Genomic DNA, 16,204 nt, shown 5'->3' with positions numbered 1-16,204 from the left:
AAAATCTATCTTACATGGGACGGAACCAAGAGGGTGGAGGAAAAGGAAGTGACCTACCTGAGTTCTCCCCAAAACCCCTCCAAATAGCTTCAAATAATGACATAAGACAATTCCTGGAGCAGCAGAAACCACAAAAGGACAGGGTGAAATACTTTTCTAGCCAAAGACAACTTAGAATGTTGGCAGGAAAGACCTGTTGTGGGGCAGCTAGGTGGTGCAGTGGATAAAGCACCAGCCCTGAATTTAGGAAGACCTGAGTTCAAATCTGGCCTCAGACACTTGACACTTACTGAGTGACCCTGGGCAAGTCACTTAATCCTCATTGCTCCACCAAAAAAAAAAAATATATATATATATATAAATAAATAGATAGATAGATAGATAGATAGATAGATAGATAGATAGATAGATAGATAAATAAATAAAATAAAGGAAAGGCCTATTGTACCAGGGCGAGAGTGGTGCACAGTCCTGTGCAGGCTGTACCAGCACAGACCTAGTCCCAGCAAACCAGGAGTAGGCATCAGGAGCCTCTGGATTAACAGCAGCAGCAACTGCTTCTGGAAACCTTAGCCCACAAATGGTAAGGGAGTTGAACAGCTGGCCAGAAGGAAATTACAGGGGTCTCTTTGCTAGCACCGGGGAAGGAATTTGTGGTTTTACCCATATTCAGATCTAAGTCACAATCTTGGGTGGCTGACACAGGCTGGAGAGGAACACAAGCACACCAGAGCTTGCAGCCACAGTGGAACAGGACTCTGTTGATAGTTCTGGGGTAGAAAAGCAGGCCTGAAGTTGCTTGCAGACCAGAGCACAGGCCAGGAGAGTAGTAAACATACTTCTCCTTAAATCATACCACCTTGGAAGAACTAAAAATTTACAAATTCCAGAAGTCTCTCTGAAAACAGCTGCACAAACCCCCTGAAGCTTGGAACAGTGTGCCCTCCACATTGGGAGCAGTGTCCCATTTCAACAAAAAAGTTAAAGAAATAGGCTTGGAAAATGAGCAAACAGAAAAAAATTCTGACTGTAGAAAGTTTCTATGGTGACAATATACACCCTCAGAAGAAGATAAAGTCAAAGCTCCTACATCCAAAGCTTCTAAGAAAAATATGAATTGGTCTCAGAACTGAATTGGCCATAGAAGAGCTCAGAAAGGATTTTGAAAATAAAGTAAGAGAGGTAGGGGGAAAAATGGAAAGGGAAATGACAGTGATGCAAGAAAATCAGGAAAAAAAGTCAACAGCTTGGTAAAGGAGACACAAAAAATACTGAAGAAAATAACACTTTAAAAAACAGACTAGGCTGAATAGCAAAAGTGATACAAAAAGCCAATGAGTAAAAGCATGCCTTGAAAAGCCAAATTGGCCAAGTGGAAAAGGAGGTACAAAAGCTCTTTGAAGAAAATAACACCTTAAAAATTAGGATTGAGTAAATGGAAGATAATGACTTTATGAGAAATCAAGAAACAACAAAGAAATCTATCTTACCCTACAGGAAAGTAGGAAGAAAAAGGGACACTTAAGGGGAACAGCTGATAGAAGGGAGGGACAACTGGGGAGGTGGTAGGCAGAAGCAAAACATTTTTGAGGAGAGACAGGGTGAAAGTACAGAGAGAAGGATATAAGGGGATAATAGGATGGAGGAATATACAGAGTAATCATAATTGTTAACAAAACCTTATATAAAGTTTCTATGATAAAGGCATCATTTCTCAAATATACAGAGAACTGAGTGAAATTTATAAGAATACAAGTCATCCCCCCCAAGTGATAAATGGTCAAAGGATATGAACAGGCAGTTTTTGGACAAAGAAATCAGAACTATCTATAGCTATATGAAAAATGTTCTGAATCACTATTTATTAGAAAAATGAAAATTAGAACAACACTGATAGGGGCAGCTAGGTGGCGCAGTGGATAGAGCACCGGCCCTGGAATCAGGAATATCTGAGTTCAAATCCGGCCTCAGACACTTGACACTTACTAGCTGTGTGACCCTGGGCAAGTTACTTAACCCCAATTGCCTCACTAAAAAAAAAAAAAGAAAAAAAAAAAGAACAACACTGATGTACCACTTTATACCTATGAGATTGTCTAATGTGACAGAAAAGGAAAATGACAAATGTTGGAGGGAATGTGGGAAAATTGGGACCCTAAAATACTGTTGTTGAAGTTGTTCTTTAGAATTGTTGGATCAGTTCACAATTTGGAACTATATCCGAAGGGCTATAAAACCACGCATATCCTTTGACTCAGAAATACCACTAATAGGGCTGTATCTCACAGATTTGGGGGGGGGGCTGGGCAATGAGGGTTAAGTGACTTGCCCAAGGTCACACAGCTAACAAGTGTCAAGTGTCAAGTATCTGTGGCCAGATTTGAACTCAGGTCCTCCTGAATCCAGGACTGGTGCTTTATCCACTGTGCCACCTAGCTGCCCCTCATAGATTTTTTTAAAAAGGAAAATAACATATATACAAACATATTTATAGCAGCTCTTTTTATGGTGGCAAAGAATTGGAACTGAGGGGAATGCCTATCAATTGGACAATGGCTGAACAAATTATTTTATATTATTATGATGGAATACTAATGGACTATAAGAAATGATAAGCAGAATGCTTTCAGAAAGTACTGGAAAGTCTTACATGAACTGATGCAAAGTGAAATGAGCAGAATCAGGAAAACACTGTACACAGTAACAGCAATATTGTATGATCATCAAATGGGAAAGATTTAGCTCTTCTCAGGAATACAGTAATCTAAGACAATTCCAAAGGATTTGTGATGAAAAATGGCATCCACCTCCAGAGAAGGAACTGATGGAGTCTGAATGAAGATTGATGCACACTTTAAAAAAAATTTTTTATCCATTTTCTATCATAATATGACTAATATAGAAATATGTTTTGCATGACTGCATATGTATTACCTATATACAATTGTTTTCCTTCTCAGTGAGGGGGAAGGGGAAGGGAGGGAACAATTTGGAACTCAAAACTTTGAAAAACAAATGTTAAAAATTGTATTTACATGTAATTGGGAAAATAAATAAATGAACTAATAAAGATTATTCTCTATAAGCCTATACTTTTCACCTACACATCAATAATTCTTTTAATTTTTATTCATTTGGGTTAAATTCTACCCTTCCTCTGCCACTCTGACCCTGATAAGCCAATACCTCCACCTTCCCTGAACCACGTCACTTTTCTTTAATGGTAAGACATCTCACACACACCTCACATCTGACTGGGAACTGAATACCACATGTGCACAAAGTCATAATTAAAAGAAATTATTTCACACCTCTCCAATCCTCCAATCTAAGAAACTAAAGAGAATTTTTGAAGGGATATTAACAAAGACAAAAAACTATAAAAAAGTTAGGTTATACCTAGTTCTCACTTTTTCCTCTTAATTCTCTTTTTATCTTTTGGAGTTCTCATAACCAAAATTTTGTTGGGCAAGAGAATATGAGAGCTGGCTACAGAGTTCAAAGACCTATGTTCAGTTCCTCTGACACAAACTGGCTATGTGATCTCAGACAAGTCACAAGCTCTGGCAACTCTCTAAGTTTCAGAGAATTTACCAACCTGCATTGGTAGAGAAAGTTTCCTCATTCCAGGAAATCACCCATCCAGTCCCTATTTACTTATCTATATTGTCATTATCTTTGACAATATTTATAGGCTAAGGACCATGTCTATATTATGAGACTATAGGAGTAATAAAATCTAATAAGATTTTACTCTGAATTTTCATTTTTTACTCAGCAAATTGGCATCCTAGAACATAAATTACATATGCTTTCTTAGCAGATAAAGTTTACATTACCAGGCATCAATTTATATATAGAATGGCCTAAAGGAAAGTTGATAGGGTACCCAAATCAAATTGGCAGACAGAACTTGAGTTCAGAAAACAAAACTTCCCATAGTGTCTTTTTGTAGTGAAAATGCAAAATGGCAAACACAGAGTATACAAAGTAAGGATCCTTAACAAAAATCAACCCATAAGTAACCTCTTCTACATCCTTCATTATCACCTTCTCAAAATTTTTGCATGAAAAAGTATCAGTTTTATAAATAAAACTTGACATTCCAAAAAGGAACTGGAGTATCTCAACATACTTTAAAGTTCTTCAGAATTCAACATATGCAAAACATTATAAAATATTTTCTCAGTAATATCATTAAATCCCATGCCTGTTTTTCTCTATGATCTAAATGAGTTCAAACTACACTTACTTCTTTTGAACATGATTGTTATTTCCCACACATATCCTCTTAGCTTTTCTAACTTCTCATTTTGCTAAAAATGCTGCTGTCCAGCACCACTGCTCAAGGAGAAACTGTCTGCATTTAATCTACTAAAACAGGACTTGTTTCTGACATTGACTTAAATCTGAGCCAAGTATAGCTCAGAACTCATTTAACTGAAAATAATCAGACTCACAATAAAGCAAGCAATTTTCATGACTACTGAAAGACTCTCAATGACTGTTTTGGCAAGGAAGTAATGCTCTTGGTTTGTATCATAAAATTACATTTAATGATATATTAACATATATCACACTATCTCATATTTAATCTAATGGCTATGTGTCCTACCACCCAAAAAGATTACTCATGTTGATATGGAACTGTACGATAACCTTAAACATATACACTCATCCAAATTAAAGATTGGGTGATTACCATGAAGGGATCATTTAACTTCATGGACCACTTATGCGGGATATGGAAACAATCAAGAGCATGAATTCAGCAGTTACCTAGCTGTTTAGAACAGGAAGTAAAGAATACCTTTAAAACTGTAACATAGGCTTTAAGTTAGGATGTTATTACTTAAGCAGGTCTTTGGCCAGAAAAAAACATTATTCTAAGAAAAAGAAAAGTTTTAAGATCTTTAAAGGCAAAAAAATGCAGGAATTCAGTTTTATATTTTACCCCAAGAATGAAGTTTTAAGGACCAACCACAGCTATCTCCAGTTAGCGATGGCCATTTCCTCAGAGCAAAGGAATCAGAAAAAACTTCCTCATACTTTTTGTGTGTGCTGGGCAAAGAGTCCTCTAATACAATCAAAGAGGAAAAAAAGAAACACAGAAAATTAAGTAGTATACACATATCAGCACTCCAATAAGAGTAATGACTTCCATGTCAGTATTTGAATGGTTCATATTAAGCATTAATGACATTCAAACAAATCCAGAAATTACTTGAGAGACATAGAAAAGAAAAAAAATGTTGAAAGAGGATAAAAAAATGTAGAAATAAAATTCAGAATCTGATCGAACTGGGTACTACCAAAATGATCTGAAACCAAGTCCTAAGGAAAGAGTTGTCATATCTTTTTTTTTTTTTTTGGTGAGGCAATTGGGGTTAAGGGACTTGCCTAGGGTCACACAACTAGTAAGTGTCAAGTGTCTGAAGCTGGATTTGAACTCAGGTCCTCCTGAATCCAGGGCCAGTGCTCTATCTACTGTGCTACCTAGCTGCCCCTGTCTTATATATTTTAAAGATGAGTGGAATAGAATATGAATGGAGTGCTGATGGTTTTCAAAACAACTAAATGAGTTCATGTACTCCTCTGTTAACTCATTTCCAGAGTAAAGGACATTCCGAGATTGAAGGAAACCTTGTAATTCCCCCATATTTCTAGAGTAGAAATTATACAGGTTACCAGAATTTGACAATGAATAGAAGAAGCTACATAAAAGCTAAATAATAATAACTGGAGATTTTTTCCCATTATTTCTCCACTTTTGGGCAAATTCAACAAATATATAACATGAGGGCAAGGTGTACAAGGTAGCTTGATATTCTTCAATCATCTTGGCTGCAGAATTCAATTCCACAGAATTTTTCAGTACAGTGATATCAAACTTTTTTTTAAATTTTAAATTTTGGGGGGGGGCAGGGCAATGAGGGTTAAGTGACTTGTCCAGGGTCACACAGCTAGTAAGTGTCAAGTGTCTGAGGCCGAATTTGAACTCAGGTCCTCCTGAATCCAGGTCAGTGCTTTATCCACTGTACACCTAGCTGCCCAGTGGTATCAAACTTAACTAGAAATAGCGGTGCTCACTTTGGCAGCACATATACTAAAATTGGAATGATACAGAGAACATTAGCATGGCCCCTGTGCAAGGGTGATATGAAATAGGGGCCATTAAACCATACATAAGGATCTCTGTGCATTGCATATTGACTTAGATAATGTTAATATGTGGTTTTCTAATTTTTGTTGTACTTTTTTAAATTTAATCTGGATTAGGCTTCACCGGGCCACAAGTTTGATACTGAAGTGGAGGTTATAAAGATGAGCTAGAAAAACCAGTAGTAGCACTATTCTTATTTGGTTCCAAACAAACAGCTATAAGGCAAAAACTCACACACTGTCAAGACAAATAATGCTTTAAAAAAGACACAATGAGAAAGAGATGAGATTTATTAATACTCATAATAAGAAAAACTTGCTACATTGTTATTAATTCCTAACAAAAATCATTACAAAAATACAAATTTTATTTTTTTTAATCTGCTACTTTTTTTTCTCCAATACTATTCTCCTACATGCTCTTAATATTTACTCTCTTTTAAGGTACTTTTGTTATGATGGTCAGGAAGTAACAAAGGAAGTGTATTTAAGCTTTAAGAGCTAATTTTAGAGATTAGGTAACTTCCTGATGATTGTTAAAATACTAAAGTGAGGGGTGGCTCTGAATGCCTCCTCAGGCAGAAATGATTTTTCTTTCCTTAGACTTAACACAGAATCTTGTATGTTTCTTTGAGCATTTATCTTGATATATAATTATGCACATTTATGTGTGTCATGCTATTTCTCTTTTCTATAGGGACAGAAAACATGGCAATTATTTTTTAATCTTCCCTAGCATTTATCAGCATGCTCTGAATATAGTAGGCTGTTTACAAATGATGGACTCAAATAATCAGCTTTTTAAAAATCAGTGATTTGCAGGAAGTCACAGATGACATCTTTATAAGATTTCCATATGATGCCAAGCTGGGAAGGATAGCTAGCATGTTGGACAACAGGGTCAGGCTCCAAAATAATTTCAGCAGGCTGGAACAATGGGTGTCATTTATTAGAAAGAATTCTAAATCTGTTTGAATTGGTTCATGCAATAAAACCAAAAAACTGGTCAGTTAAAAAGTGATTCCAGGATATGTAAAATATAAAAGGCACTTTAAGAGGTAAAGTTAACTTGTTTCTCTACCTTCTACTATCAAAATGGCAGCTTTTTCTGACAGAACATTTTCCAATAAATTCCACTTTGCTGTTATATAAATTTATATAAATTTTTCAAGATGCCAAGAAACATTAAATAACACTAAATGAGATTTGAGGATTTTGTGTGTGTGTGGGTGGGTGGGTGGGTGTGGGTGTGTATACAATTTTTTTTGCAACAAACAAACATTTATCGTATCTTTTCCACTTACATGTAAGGGTAGTTTTCACCATTCATTTTCATTTTCATAAGATTTAGAGTTCCAAATTTTTCTCCTTTCTTCCCCCTTCCACAAGACATCAACCAATCTGATATAGGTTATATACGTACAATCCACAAGTGCTCTTTTTATCAGTTCTTTCGATGGGGGTGAATAGTATGCTTCGTCATTAGTCCCTTGGGATTGTCTTGGATCGCTGTATTGCTGAGAGTAGTTAAGTCATTCATAATTGCTCATAGAACAATACTATTGTCACTGTGCACAATGTCCTCCCAGTTCTGCTCATTTCACTATACATCAGTTCATATGAGTCTTTCCAGGTTTTTCTGGTATCATCCTGTTTGTCATCTCCTACAGCACAATACCATTCCACTACAATCATATACTGCAGCTTTTTCAGTCATTCCTCAATTGATGGACATTCCTTAGATTCTCAATTCTTAGCCACCACAAAGAGTTGGGTATATTTTACCGAAAGAAGAGAAGAATTATAAGGAGAGGTAAGATCACATCTTTCTCTTATGAAAAGAGAATTAAATTTCTATTTGGTCCCCAAGGGAAGAGCTAGGACTAACTAGTGCAAATTATAGCAACAGATCTTAACTCATGACAGGAAAAACTTCCTAATAATTATAGAGTTGGTCCCTAAACCCAAAAGGGAATTGATTGTAACCAGAATTTGTGAGTTATCTGCCTTGGAAATCTGTAAGCTAGGGATGATCACCAATTGGCAAGGTTGTACAGGTTACTCATGACTTAGGTAAAGGCTGAACTAGGTGATCTCTAGGGCCCCTTTCAATGCTATATGATTCTATCATTCTATGATCATGGCAAAACCAGTATGACAGAAATATAGCTGGGGCAGCTAGGTGGCCCTGGATTCAGGAGGACCTGAGTTCAAATCCAGCCTCAGACACTTGACACTTATTAGCTGTGTGACCCTGGGCAAGTCACTTTTGCCCTGCAAAAAAACAACGACGATAGAAATATAGCCATGAGGCACTGAAAGCAACAGAATGGACTAGGCAAGAACCAGCTAATGCAACTTCTCATATTCAGAGTACCCATAATTCTGCAGAAATTCACATCATTCTGGCACTTCTCCTTTATAATGGCATAGACATGTTGCATTTGACCACAAGTGAAAAAGAAGCCATGGAAGGAATCTACTATGATCACACTAGGATTTTGAGGCTGTGTTTATGAATGCCTGGCTCTGTGTGGTTATTACTTTGTTTACCATAGTCCCTGGAAAAAAGACAAGAATATTTCTCAGTATTGCAAAATAGAACAAGTGTAATTTTGAATTGAAAGAGTTATCTATTCATGATGCTCAGTGAAGTTTTTGAAGCATGCTAGAGTCTCATCAATGCAGTCCCTGTCTGAACATGTTCCATTTCAGTTCTCTCCCATGGGGAGGAAGATTCCCTCATTCATTTTCTTTTTCTCAACTCCTCCCTTCTCTGTTAGACTTCTGTTCACCCTACTCCTTTGGCAACATCATCTTCCTTTATCCTTAATCAAATTTCCAGAAATTTATCAACTTGATCAAAGGCAATGACATTCCTATAAAATCTTAAAAGAAGGAAAGATCTCAGGCAATATGTAGTCAGCTCCATGCAAGAAAAAAGAACTCCAACCACAATAAAACTGAAAAGTGTTTGTCTAATTTTTGTTTGATAATGATAGGCTAGATTATACCCACTTCTTTCTGAGGGAACCCATGCCACTTCTGGATAGCTCTAATTGTTAGAAAGTTTTTCCTTACATTGAGACTAAATCTGCTTGTCTGAAATGTCTAATTATTGTTCCTAGTTCCACACTCTGGGACCAAGTCTGATTCTTTTTCCATGTGACAACCTTTCAAAAATTTGAAGGCAGCTCTATCATGATCACTCTCACTTCCACCACCAAGTTTTTCTCTAAATCAAACAACACCGATTACTTCAACCAACTTTATTTTGGCATGATATTAAGGTCTATCTCCATCCTGGACACCCTCCCTCTGGGAACTCTCCAGCTTATCAATATCTTTCCTGAAAATGTGGTCCCCATAACTGACTACAGTGAAAGCACTGTACAGTTTGACCAGGGCAGAATAGAGCACAGTTATCATCACTCTCTGCCCCTCTTAATAGAACCTAAAATCATATTAGATTACTGACTGTAATCTACCAAACCCACAGACATTTTTCACACAAACTATAATGCCAATATACCACGCCAATTGCTTCAAAAACAAAATAAATTCTTGAGAAGAGAGATTAACAAGATTATTTTTGCCTTTCTGTCCCCAGTGCCTAGAACAGTGTCTGCCACATGGAAGATGTTTAACAAATGTTTGTTGATTGACTGGATGGAATTGTTGGCAGATTCTCTCTAGTTTGTTAAGAGTAAAATCCATCCAATGCCAAAGATTGTTCTGGGAACATACCAGTTGTAATTTTACCAAATTCTGTCTTTATATCTAAAACAAGTATGTGTACAAATAGTTGTATGTATGTGCTGTAGATGTAGCTAACAGTGCCCTGTCTTCTTGCCCGCCGTTGTGGGATTTCTCGTACTGGCAACTACCTCTGTAATTTTTACAAACCCAAACTGCTCTACCAACTCAGTCAGGATGGTAAATTTGTTTTGAATGCTACCTCTCCAGGAAATGAATAGCTCCCTGAGCACGAGACTCTGCCAAGTGCTACCCCCACCTCCTAAACCTATTCCCAGTCTCAGCTTTTAGAATAATGTACTCAGAATATACATCATAAACATTAACTAATAACAGATGTAACTAATAGAATTTCCCCAAAAACTGACATATTAGTTTGGTATTCTGAAAGAATCAGAGACTCTCATAGCTAGAAGAAACCTTAGCAGTCATCTAGTCTAACTCATATACAATAAAGAATCCTCACTACAATACACCCAGTAAATAGTCCCCCAGCTTCTGCTCAAATACTTTCAATGAGGGGTAACCACTATCTCCCAAGGCAGGCTGTTACACTTTTGGATAGCTGTAATTGCTTTAAGTTTTTCCTGGCATCAAGCCTAGGCCATTTTCTTGGCAACTTCACAGAATCACACAATTTGAGAGTTGAAAGGGACATAAGCAGCCATCCATTCCAAACCGCACACAAAAGGAATACCCACTACAACAGCCAACAAGGGGTCATTCAGCCTCTTCTTGAAGACTTCCAAGAATGGGGAACCCACCACCTCTCAATGCACCTTATTCTACTTCTGGGAAGTTCTAAAGAACTTTGAGTATGTTTTTTCTGACAAGTCCAAACTAGTCTACTGGAAACTCCCATCCATTCCATTTGTCCTCTGTAGCTAAAGAGGTCAAATTGAATCCCTCTTCCACATGAAGGTGATTTAAATATTTGAAACTAACTAACAATGTCTCCCCTGAGTAAGAATTTTCTTCTCTAGGTGAAACATCCCAATTCCTTCAACCGGTTCTCAGAAATGGATTCAGGGTCCTTTAGCATCATGGCTGCCTTCCTCAAGACACTTCGCAGTTTATCATTGTCTCAAAACTGAAGTATCCATACCTAAGAAGTAATCTAGGAAGCAGCTAGGTGGCATAGTGGATAAAGCACCAGTCCAAGATTCAGGAGACCTGAGTTCAAATCTGACCTCAGACACTTGACACTAGTTGTGTGACCACAAGTCACTTAACCCTCATTGCCTCACCAAAAAAAATTAAATATCACTGTATCAAGAAAAAACAAAACTGCCACCCATTGCCCCTTGTTATGTTTTCCGGGGCCAAAAAGAATTAACAAAATCCCTCATCTACATGATAACCCTTCAAGGTTTTTAATATTATTAAAAGCTATTACATCTCCCTTCATCTTCTCTTCAACCTATCCTCGTAAGTAATGGACTCAAGGTCCTTCCAGAAATTCAAATGTCCTACTCAGATTTTATCTGAAGAAATTTTTCACTTCCCAAATCACTTTTTCTCCCCATCACTTTTTCTGCCCTTTTTTTTCATTGGTTGTGTTGAAAACATAGCCTGACCCAAAGACATTACTCATAATGTATGTGGTGTGTTTGATAAGATTCATTAAAAAACTAATGCATATATATTCTATGCAAGACAGTACACTAGGCACCTACCCCAATTCAAAAATAAGAAAATGATAATGACAGTTATTTTGATTTGCCTGGTTTTGATAAATATGCTCAAATAGCATTACATATCTAAAGGAACATTTAGTAAGGCACATGCTACCTACTCATGTATTATTTTATTTCCCAGGGTGATACATAGATCTTTTTCAGGAAGTTTAAGAATCTAACCCTGAATTCTAAGTATAAATAATAGCCCCATCCAGGAGTGTATGCTGGCGCCTGCTTGAATTGGCTCCCAAGAGCCTATTGTTAAATTTTCATTGTGAACATTCACATCTTGGAAATTGGCAAATGCTTCATATTAGGGTCTTATTTATTGTTTTGTTGATTTTGTGACTTTAAGAAGTGATGAAGAAAATGATAATAATGTAGATTAAAATTAAAAGCATGTTGTTTATCTTTCCTCCCAAGAGACAGTTGTTTAACACTGACCAGTACACTCTCTGGCCTTATGTTAGTATGAATTTTTCAACTGATTTCTCCTTCCACTTTTATGAGTTTGGAAGCAATGGAACACGTTAATATTTCATAAAAGGTGATGCCAGATGACCCATATTTCCTTTTCGAATAGGTTTACTAGACTGGTTGATCAGGGAACTGCTATAAACATGGCATACCTAGATTTCAGCAAAGCATTTCACAAAATCATTCATGCTATGCTTAGAGACAAAATGGAAAGATATAGTCTGGATCATAATAGTACAATCAGGTGGATTAACAATATAAGGGTGCCAAATGAGTAAATCAATCAAATTGCTAAAGTAAGTGATAAAAATGCTATGTCCTTATACCTTAATCACGTAGGAATGTGTTTCAATTGAATCAAATCAATAAAAGGCTTCTAAAATAAATATGAAAAGGCTTTGATCAATTTATAGGTCTCTATTGAGCCAATGGATGAACTGAAATGATGTTGCACATGAGGAATGTTCGAATTGGCTGAGGAAATTTGATCATGCATCATGAGTCTCCTATATAAATAGCAAACCAGTGAAAAAACAAAAGATTGATTCCAGCAAGTAGTGAATGAGGAGAGAGCATTCCAGCAAAATACCCCTAGGAGTTGCATAAGGTAGAGATGAGCAACATCTTAACTTTGATCTACTATCCCACTAGCTGGAGAAAGACTGCATGAACTTCAAAAGTTCTCAGTTCATTAGGACTTCCCATGTTTTCATCTTCCAATTAACATCAGACTACTGCCACACTGGACTCTCATGCATACTAGCGGGTAGAGTATAGCACAGACTTCAGGGAGTGTGTTTTGTTACCAACTGTTCTTATTGTACTACCTTAGTAACACACTTTTCTAAAAATTAATTGAGTTTGGTTGATTAAGTGATATCAACTGATTAAAAGAGCAGATTCAAAATATTTGTGGGGGTTATTGAGTTACAGCATGAAAAAAGACAAACCCCAACTCTCTAAGTACATGACTAATCAAGGTGAGTGGGAGTTGGGATAGGAGCTCTAAAATGTGCTACAATACAATTCTGGAAGCTCGAAGTTGAAAGGGACTTCAGATGCTGGTACTTTTTTTTTAGGCGGATACTTTTTTAAAAATTCATTTTATACCATATTTTTCAGGTATTCATTCAGCCTTTGCTTGAGTTGAAACTTGTTTGATTGGCCAGACCAATAGAGGAGTTATTATTGGTTTAGTATCAAATTGGAAGGAGGTCTTTTATGGATAGATACAGACTATACCATTGTAAGGGCACTACTTCAACCAATGAGATCAGAAATCTATTTGAGAATAGGATATGTGTTGTGATCCCTAGTAAAATGAAAGCTCCTTTAGGGCAGGATCTGCTTAAGTTTAGTCCTTGTGTCTCTATTACCTAACATATCACCTTTCCAATAGTAGGCATTTAATAAATATTTACTGCACTGAACACATCCTTGACCACATTAGCTTGACATCATTAAACAGGGTTATTTCTGTTACATTTTCAAAGAAATCTTAAATGATCTTGATATATGGCTGGGAGGACACCTTGTCATTAAGGATCCTACAAAAAACATTTTGTGCAGCCAATTTGAATGCTTTTTCTTAATCAACAAACATTCAGCACAATAGCAAATTATCTAAATTTTAAAATCAATTATGAGATGGTAAATATGTGATCCATTCTTAAAGATCATTTCAGAAAGCTTGGTTGATCCCTACATTACCCTCATCCAAAATATCCTCCCCATCTGCATATAAATGACCTCATTAAACTTTTGTATAGATGAGAGAGTAACCATATGGGTTGATAGTTGATGTTTACTCAGTCTTTTTTGGAATCAATAAGGTCTGAGATTTTTCTCCATGCCTTTGATTTCTTTCTCTCCTTAAGAAATCTTTAAATCAATTCCTCGATGTCCTCACAACTGTATCATCTCTCACACAGATCTCCTCTATATATACCTGATACAATCCAGATGTTTCCTGTCTTTGTTTTTGTTAGTGGCACATATTTGTGTTTTCTGCAAAAACTTCAGACATAGTGATGACAGGGGACAAGTGTAGTAACTCCACTACCCTTTATGGAAAAAAAAGTTTGTTGCAATAATTTTTATGTCTTTTACATTTTCCTACTATTTATTGTCTTCTTGTCATTTTCATTCTTGATGACTTTAGGATGATTTTGCTTTGTCAAATATCTTGGAAAGCATTAATTAGATTGGTTTATCCTCTACTACTTCTTTCTGATTTATGAGATGATACTGCCCATAATTGCTCATCCTTCTTCATAAGAATTTTTGAATGAATTTGTGTTCTAAATTAATGTAGCCTTTGGCAGCCATCTCTATTTGGCAAATAATTCAAGTGTTTGTTGACTAAGGCAGTTTTTGGTCTCATGGCAAAAAGTTGAATTAGTTTAATATCTAGATAAAATGGTTATAGTTAGTATTGATGCCATTCCTGTTGAGCATTTCTTATTTTTATTTTCAATAACTTGTTTAAAATTCTTAATTAGATGTCATACTTTTTCTTCTACCTCTTTCTTTTTTTTTATTAAAAATTCCCACCTTAACTCTGACAAGTTGATGGTCTGATTATAAGACAACTGAATAAGGGATAATTCCCATAACTATAATATAATTTCCTTTGATAAATAGAGTCAATTGCATTCTGTGATGTTTCATTCATGTTTCAGCTTTTAACAATACTTTTTTTTGGAAGGAAGTGCTCATGATATAAAAGCATGAGGATCTGTATGATCTACAGTTCTTTGGAATCTTATTTCTTTCTCCTGAAATGTACCTTCCCATTTATTATTTTCCACATCTTCACTCACTGTCACATTGAAATATATGTTGATTTGGTTTTGGTGGGTATTATCAAGTTCTTCATAAAGCTTCTCTACAACATCATCATTAACTGATGTTGATGTAAAAACTACAATTATTTTCATTCTGAGCTCTTTGCAAATACTTTCAATTAGCATCATAATATGGAATGACAAAATGTCTGTCCTAAGATCTTTGACAGTCAAGGGACTAGAAAATACTAGAGGAATTGTGCCATACAAATAGTGTCTTGCACACTACACATCACAGGAGGAAACATAAGAAAGCCACAATTCTTTGAAAGAATACCTCCAATTAATTAATAAGTTCTTTTTGAAAAGGGAAATCAAGAAAATTTGAGAACTAGTCTCATTATGGAACCAAAAATGGCAAGAAATCTTTCATTGGAGACTTGGTCATATTGTTTTGCATTACTTATGATAATAATAAGTTAAAAGATCACCACAAAGCTTATATAAAAACATTTGTTGCAGAGACTAAAGAAATAGAACTATTCTATGAAGAATTTGATGAAATTCATCAAATTAAACCAATATATACACTGATATTTGATGACTTCACTGGATGGATGAGTATAGGGAACAAATATGTAGGAAAATGTGGTTTAGAACTAAAAAACAACCCAAGATCTGTAAGTTACTCAGAAGCCACTTATTCATAAGTAATGAATACTTTTTCAATAGAATCAGAAAGCAGTAAAATTAATTAAGTAACGGTAAACATCACAAAAAAGTTAAATTGGCAACATTTTAACAGAAAAGAAATGACTGGTTGCTTACAGAGAAGACATTTGTGATTCAGATGTCTACATGTATTCAAATCATTGTTCAGTTATAGCAGAAATCAAAATCAAAAATTAAGAAAAAATGAGAAAGGCTTCCTTTAGAAGATGGGGTTTTAGCTTGGACTGCAAAGAAGCTAGGGAATTTAGGCAATATGGATGAGAAAGGAAAACATTCAATGTAGGAGACAACTAGTAAAAATGTCACTAGATCAAAGTAGCTATAATGTGTAAAAAACAGCTGTAAAGTTGGGTGGGAAGCAGCCTAGGTTATAAAGGGCTTTGTTTTGTTTTTGTTTTTGTTGTTGTTGGGTTTTTTTGTTTGTTTTGGTGAGGCAACTGGGGTTAAGTGACTTGCCCAGGGTCACACAGCTAGTAAGTGTTAAGTATCTGAGACCGGATTTGAACTCAGGTCCTCCTGACTCCAGGGCTGGTTCTCTATCCACTGCCCCACCTAGCTGCCCCTATAAAGGGCTTTGAATGCACAACAGAAGATCTTATATTTGATCTTGGA

At 36.0% G+C, this 16,204-nt stretch overlaps 1 protein-coding gene and 1 non-coding gene across 2 annotated transcripts in view; one reads left to right on the top strand and one right to left on the bottom strand.

Moving 5' to 3' along the window:
* Positions 1-16,204, bottom strand: part of HMCN1 (hemicentin 1) — a 517,054-nt gene that overhangs the window by 419,446 nt on the left and 81,404 nt on the right.
* Positions 6,083-6,189, top strand: LOC122727011. Its single transcript, XR_006352991.1, has one exon. It is a non-coding gene; the product is annotated as a U6 spliceosomal RNA (small nuclear RNA).

This window comes from Dromiciops gliroides, chromosome 4, assembly GCF_019393635.1.
Source record: "Dromiciops gliroides isolate mDroGli1 chromosome 4, mDroGli1.pri, whole genome shotgun sequence".
NCBI lineage: Eukaryota > Metazoa > Chordata > Mammalia > Microbiotheria > Microbiotheriidae > Dromiciops > Dromiciops gliroides.
This window is presented reverse-complemented; position numbering and strand designations above follow the sequence as displayed.